The sequence below is a fragment of the Oncorhynchus tshawytscha genome, linkage group LG13 (genome assembly GCF_018296145.1).
Source record: "Oncorhynchus tshawytscha isolate Ot180627B linkage group LG13, Otsh_v2.0, whole genome shotgun sequence".
Taxonomy (NCBI): Eukaryota; Metazoa; Chordata; class Actinopteri; order Salmoniformes; family Salmonidae; genus Oncorhynchus; species Oncorhynchus tshawytscha.
Window position 1 is genome coordinate 5,256,549 of NC_056441.1, and position 7,500 is coordinate 5,264,048.

Genomic DNA, 7,500 nt, shown 5'->3' on the forward strand with positions numbered 1-7,500 from the left:
GTCCCAGATCTGTTGTCTTATATAGCCTGGTCCCAGATCTGGTGTCTTATATAGCCTGGTCCCAGATCTGTTGTCTTATATAGCCTGGTCCCAGATCTGGTGTCTCCTCCTATAGCCTGGTCCCAGATCTGGTGTCTCCTTCTATAGCCTGGTCCCAGATCTGGTGTCTTATATAGCCTGGTCCCAGATCTGGTGTCTCCTTCTATAGCCTGGTCCCAGATCTGGTGTCTCCTTCTATAGCCTGGTCCTAGATCTGGTGTCTCCTTCTATAGCCTGGTCCCAGATCTGGTGTCTCCTTCTATAGCCTGGTCCCAGATCTGGTGTCTCCTTCTATAGCCTGGTCCCAGATCTGGTGTCTCCTCCTATAGCCTGGTCCCAGATCTGGTGTCTCCTTCTATAGCCTGGTCCCAGATCTGGTGTCTCCTTCTATAGCCTGGTCCTAGATCTGTTGTCTCCTCCTATAGCCTGGTCCCAGATCTGGTGTCTCCTTCTATAGCCTGGTCCCAGATCTGTTGTCTCCTTCTATAGCCTGGTCCCAGATCTGTTGTCTCCTCCTATAGCCTGGTCCCAGATCTGTTGTCTCCTTCTATAGCCTGGTCCCAGATCTGTTGTCTCCTTCTATAGCCTGGTCCCAGATCTGTTGTCTCCTTCTATAGCCTGGTCCCAGATCTGTTGTCTCCTTCTATAGCCTGGTCCCAGATCTGGTGTCTCCTCCTATAGCCTGGTCCCAGATCTGTTGTCTACTTCTATAGCCTGGTCCCAGATCTGTTGTCTCCTTCTATAGCCTGGTCCCAGATCTGTTGTCTTATATAGCCTGGTCCCAGATCTGTTGTCTTTCTATAGCCTGGTCCCAGATCTGTTGTCTCCATCTATAGTCTGGTCCCAGATCTGTTGTGTCCTTCTATAGCCTGGTCCCAGATCTGGTGTCTCCTCCTATAGCCTGGTCCCAGATCTGTTGTCTCCTTCTATAGCCTGGTCCCAGATCTGTTGTCTCCTTCTATAGCCTGGTCCCAGATCTGTTGTCTCCTTCTATAGCCTGGTCCCAGATCTGTTGTCTTGTATAGCCTGGTCCCAGATCTGGTGTCTCCTTCTATAGCCTGGTCCTAGATCTGGTGTCTCCTTCTATAGCCTGGTCCCAGATCTGGTGTCTCCTTCTATAGCCTGGTCCCAGATCTGTTTGTAATAATTTGCTTTATTGGCATGACGTAACAATGTACATATTGCCAAAGCTTACTCTGGATATTTACAATACGAAAATAATGACAATCAAAATTGTCAACGAGACAGTAACAGTAACAACAATAACCAAGTGTCAAAAGAACCATACATTGAACAATAACAATAAGCAGACAGTAGAGGACATGTGCAGGTTGATTGGTCTGTCAGACATTGTCCCGCAACTTGTGGCAGGCAGCAATGTAGTGCACTGCCAACCCACAGCTCTCTGCATCCTCCCCCAACAGGACGGGTAGCCTACTCTCATCAGAGAGGTCTCTCTGTGTCCTCCCCCAACAGGACGGGTAGCCTACTCTCATCAGAGAGGTCTCTCTGTGTCCTCCCCCAACAGGACGGGTAGCCTACTCTCATCAGAGAGGTCTCTCTGCATCCTCCCCCAACAGGACGGGTAGCCTACTCTCATCAGAGAGGTCTCTCTGCGTCCTCCCCCAACAGGACGGGTAGCCTACTCTCATCAGAGAGGTCTCTCTGTGTCCTCCCCCAACAGGACGGGTAGCCTACTCTCATCAGAGAGCTCTCTCTGCGTCCTCCCCCAACAGGACGTGTAGCCTACTCTCATCAGAGAGGTCTCTCTGCGTCCTCCCCAACAGGACGTGTAGCCTACTCTCATCAGAGAGGTCTCTGTGCGTCCTCCCCCAACAGGACGTGTAGCCTACTCTCATCAGAGAGGTCTCTCTGCGTCCTCCCCCAACAGGACGGGTAGCCTATCCTCATCAGAGAGGTCTCTCTGCGTCCTCCCCCAACAGGATGGGTGGCCTACTCTCATCAGAGAGGTCTCTCTGCGTCCTCCCCAACAGGACGGGTAGCCTATCCTCATCAGAGAGGTCTCTCTGCGTCCTCCCCCAACAGGACGGGTAGCCTATCCTCATCAGAGAGGTCTCTCTGCGTCCTCCCCCAACAGGACGGGTAGCCTATCCTCATCAGAGAGGTCTCTCTGTGTCCTCCCCCAACAGGACGGGTAGCCTATCCTCATCAGAGAGGTCTCTCTGCATCCTCCCCCAACAGGACGGGTAGCCTATCCTCATCAGAGAGGTCTCTCTGCGTCCTCCCCCAACAGGACGGGTGGCCTATTCTCATCAGAGAGGTCTCTCTGCATCCTCCCCCAACAGGACGGGTAGCCTATCCTCATCAGAGAGGTCTCTGTGCGTCCTCCCCCAACAGGACGGGTAGCCTACTCTCATCAGAGAGGTCTCTCTGCGTCCTCCCCCAACAGCACGGGTAGCCTACTCTCATCAGAGAGGTCTCTGTGCGTCCTCCCCAACAGGACGGGTAGCCTACTCTCATCAGAGAGGTCTCTCTGTGTCCTCCCCAACAGGACGGGTAGCCTACTCTCATCAGAGAGGTCTCTGTGCGTCCTCCCCCAACAGGACGGGTAGCCTACTCTCATCAGAGAGGTCTCTCTGCGTCCTCCCCCAACAGGACGTGTAGCCTACTCTCATCAGAGAGGTCTCTCTGCGTCCTCCCCCAACAGGACGGGTAGCCTACTCTCATCAGAGAGGTCTTTGAAACCTTGAAAAAGGGTTTCAAATTTGGGGAAATGACACTCTAATTGTTTTATATTTTGGACATTTTGTCAGGAAATGCAGCTCCGTCTCAGGTTCTGCTGTTGTGCAGTGATTGCACAGCCTTTCCTCTACAGGGAGCCAGGTTTTCCTGTGTCTACCCTTCCATGGCAAGGCTGTGCTCACTGAGCCTGTACTTTGTCAAGGTTTTTCTGCACTGCATTTTGCTTTGTGCTTCTGCTTGTGTTTCCCAATAAGCAATGTAGTTTTGACTGTGTTGATCCTGAGGCTTCAGTGTGTTAGTAGAACAGGTTAGTGAACTCAGCCCCAGGACCAGCTGGATGAGGGGACTGAGGCTTCTGTGTGTTAGTAGAACAGGTTAGTGAACTCAGCCCCAGGACCAGCTGGATGAGGGGACTGAGGCTTCAGTGTGTTAGTAGAACAGGTTAGTGAACTCAGCCACAGGACCAACTGGATGAGGGGACTGAGGCTTCAGTGTGTTAGTAGAACAGGTTAGTGAACTCAGCCCCAGGACCAGCTGGATGAGGGGACTGAGGCTTCAGTGTGTTAGTAGAACAGGTTAGTGAACTCAGCCCCAGGCCCAGCTGGATGAGGGGACTCTTTTCTTTGCTCAGCTCTTGGCATTGCAGGGCTTGTTAATGATATGAGAGGGGGTCACTTTATTTTAGATGTTTCCAAAACTGAATTGCTCTTTTTTGAGTTTTTATTATTAGTGGATATTGGCCTAATTCTGCCCTGCATGAATTGTTTGTAGTTTTCCTCTGGACATGTAGGAGAATCTTACAGAACTCTGCATGCAGGGTTTCAATGGGGTGTTTGTCCCATTTGATTAAATCTTGTTTTGTAAGTGGACCCCACACCTCGCTGCCATAAAGTACAATGGGTTCAATGACATATTCAATTAGTTTTAGTCAAATTTGAATAGGTATTTCAATTTGAATGTGTTTTTTAATGGTGTAGAATGCCCAGCCTGCTCTCTCTCTCTGTTGATTCACTGCCTCATTAAGGTGTCCAGTTGAGCTTATTTTTGAACCTCAGTAATTGTAATGTATGCAGTACTCTCCTTATTTAAACCTCAGTAATTGTAGCGAGTACAGTACTCTATATATTTAAACCTCAGTAATTGTAGCGAGTACAGTACTCTCTATATTTAAACCTCAGTAATTGTAGCGAGTACAGTACTCTATATATTTAAACCTCAGTAATTGTAGTGTGTACAGTACTCTATATATTTAAACCTCAGTAATTGTAGTGTGTACAGTACTCTATATATTTAAACCTCAGTAATTGTAGCGAGTACAGTACTCTATATATTTAAACCTCAGTAATTGGGAAACAGTACTCTATATATTTAAACCTCAGTAGTGTGTACAGTACTCTATATATTTAAACCTCAGTAATTGTAGTGTGTGCAGTACTCTATATATTTAAACCTCAGTAATTGTAGTGTGTACAGTACTCTATATATTTAAACCTCAGTAATTGTAGTGTGTACAGTACTCTATATATTTAAACCTCAGTAATTGTAGTGTGTGCAGTACTCTATATATTTTGTACCAATTGAGAACTTTGGTCTAATTCCCTGAGATCTGGATCTTCTCTGGAAAATCATTATTTTAGTCTTTTTTGGGTTTACTGCCATGGCCCAGGTCTGGCAGTACTGCTCTAGCAGGTCCAGGCTCTGCTGTAGGCCATGTGCTGTGGGGGTTTACTGCCAGGGCCCAGGTCTGGCAGTACTGCTCTAGCAGGTCCAGGCTCTGCTGTAGGCCATGTGCTGTGGGGGTTTACTGCCAGGGCCCAGGTCTGGCAGTACTGCTCTAGCAGGTCCAGGCTCTGCTGTAGGCCATGTGCTGTGGGGGTTTACTGCCAGGGCCCAGGTCTGGCAGTACTGCTCTAGCAGGTCCAGGTTCTGCTGTAGGCCATGTGCTGTGGGGGTTTACTGCCAGGGCCCAGGTCTGGCAGTACTGCTCTAGCAGGTCCAGGTTCTGCTGTAGGCCATGTGCTGTGGGGGTTTACTGCCAGGGCCCAGGTCTGGCAGTACTGCTCTAGCAGGTCCAGGTTCTGCTGTAGGCCATGTGCTGTGGGGGTTTACTGCCAGGGCCCAGGTCTGGCAGTACTGCTCTAGCAGGTCCAGGCTCTGCTGTAGGCCATGTGCTGTGGGGGTTTACTGCCAGGGCCCAGGTCTGGCAGTACTGCTCTAGCAGGTCCAGGCTCTGCTGTAGGCCATGTGCTGTGGGTGACAGCAGGCATAGGTCATCTGTGAAGAGTAGGCATTTAACTTCTGAATTGTGGAGACTAACAACAGGGGCTGAGGATTTTTCTAGAATAGTGGCCAATTCGTTGATGTAAATATTGAAGAGTGCAGGGCTCAGATTGCAACCCTGGCAAAGGCCCAGCCCCTGGTTAAAGAATTCTGTTATTTTCTTGCCAATTTTAATGCTGTACGTATTGCCAGTACACAGTGATTTAATTATGTCTTGTGTTTTACCCCCTACACCACTTTCAATAACTTTGTAGAACAGTCCTCTATGCCAAATAGAATCAAATGCTTTTCGGATGTCGATAAAGCAAGCATATATTTTGGTATTATTTTGGTGGCCTATCAGGGTGTGTAGGGTGTAAATATGATAAGTCGTGCAATGTTTTGGTATAAATCCAATTTACTCAAGACATTGTACTTATTACATTGTACGTATAACTCTTAAATGTATAAATCTACAGGAAACCTTCCCCGGGTTACTGTTCACACAAATAGCTCTGTAATTGTTAGGGTCAAATTTGTCTCCTTACTTAAAGATTGAGGTTATGAGTCCTTGATTCCAGATGTCAGGGAAATAACCTACATCAGGCTCAAATGAAACAGTCTTAGCCAATTGAAATATTGTGTTTAAGCGTCTCAGTTAGGATGCCATCAGGTCCGCATGCTTCTTTAAATTTGACGGCCTGAAGTTTCTTAAAGAGCTCCTGGTCAGGAATTGTGGAGTCCAGTGGATTTTGATTGTCTGTTATATCTTTCTCTAATCTATTTACCTTCTCATGAATTTGCCGTCGTTCTGCGTTTACATCAATTTGAACGGTGTTGTAGAGGGTTTTAAAAGGAGTTGTCCCATTTTGTATCCCTATTTCCTGTAGTTCCTTTTTTGTGGGGGGGGGGGGTCCTATTTTGTCAGAAGTTGTTTGTGTTTACTCCTCAGTGAGTGTCAGTTGCTTGCTGTTGTTTAATTGGTTCTGAGTGTTACGTTTATAGAGTTTTAAAGTCTCAGTAATGAAGGTGTAATTCATCATTATTTGGGTCTCTGTGCTTTTGTTTTTTTCCTTTCAAACCAGTTGTCTTTTTTTGGTTTGTTTTTTTATCAATTTCAGTTGAGCTTCTTTTGCTGTTCACCTGAATATATTGTTGATATTGTTGATGAAATACAGTAACTACTGGGTTATTCAGAATGATAAACAGGATAACAGAAATACAGTAACTACAGAGTTGTTCAGAATGATAAACAGGATAACAGAAATACAGTAACTACAGAGTTGTTCAGAATGAGAAACAGGATAACAGAAATACAGTAACTACAGAGTTGTTCAGAATGATAAACAGGATAACAGAAATACAGTAACTACAGAGTTGTTCAGAATGATAAACGGGATAACAGAGATACAGTAACTACAGAGTTGTTCAGAATGATAAACAGGATAACAGAAATACAGTAACTACAGAGTTGTTCAGAATGATAAACAGGATAACAGAAATACAGTAACTACAGAGTTGTTCAGAATGATAAACAGGATAACAGAAATACAGTAACTACAGAGTTGTTCAGAATGATAAACAGGATAACAGAAATACAGTAACTACATAGTTGTTCAGAATGATAAACGGGATAACAGAAATACAGTAACTACAGAGTTGTTCAGAATGATAAACGGGTTAACAGAAATACAGTAACTACAGAGTTGTTCAGAATGATAAACAGGATAACAGAAATACAGTAACTACATAGTTGTTCAGAATGATAAACAGGATAACAGAAATACAGTAACTACAGAGTTGTTCAGAATGATAAACAGGATAACAGAAATACAGTAACTACAGAGTTGTTCAGAATGATAAACGGGATAACAGAAATACAGTAACTACAGAGTTGTTCAGAATGATAAACGGGATAACAGAAATACAGTAACTACAGAGTTGTTCAGAATGATAAACAGGATAACAGAAATACAGTAACTACAGAGTTGTTCAGAATGATAAACAGGATAACAGAAATACAGTAACTACAGAGTTGTTCAGAATGATAAACGGGTTAACAGAAATACAGTAACTACAGAGTTGTTCAGAATGATAAACAGGATAACAGAAATACGGTAACTACAGAGTTGTTCAGAATGATAAACAGGATAACAGAAATACAGTAACTACAGAGTTGTTCAGAATGATAAACAGGATAACAGAAATACAGTAACTACAGAGTTGTTCAGAATGATAAACGGGATAACAGAAATACAGTAACTACAGAGTTGTTCAGAATGATAAACGGGATAACAGAAATACAGTAACTACAGAGTTGTTCAGAATGATAAACGGGGTAACAGAAATACAGTAACTACAGAGTTGTTCAGAATGATAAACGGGATAACAGAAATACAGTAACTACAGAGTTGTTCAGAATGCTAAACAGGATAACAGAAATACAGTAACTACAGAGTTGTTCAGAATGCTAAACAGGATAACAGAAATACAGTAACT

The 7,500-nt window shown here is 44.9% G+C and overlaps 1 protein-coding gene across 2 annotated transcripts in view; it reads left to right on the forward strand.

Annotated features, from left to right (window-relative positions):
- Positions 1-7,500, forward strand: part of LOC112239058 (stromal membrane-associated protein 2-like) — a 54,566-nt gene that overhangs the window by 37,832 nt on the left and 9,234 nt on the right. The window lies entirely within an intron of this gene.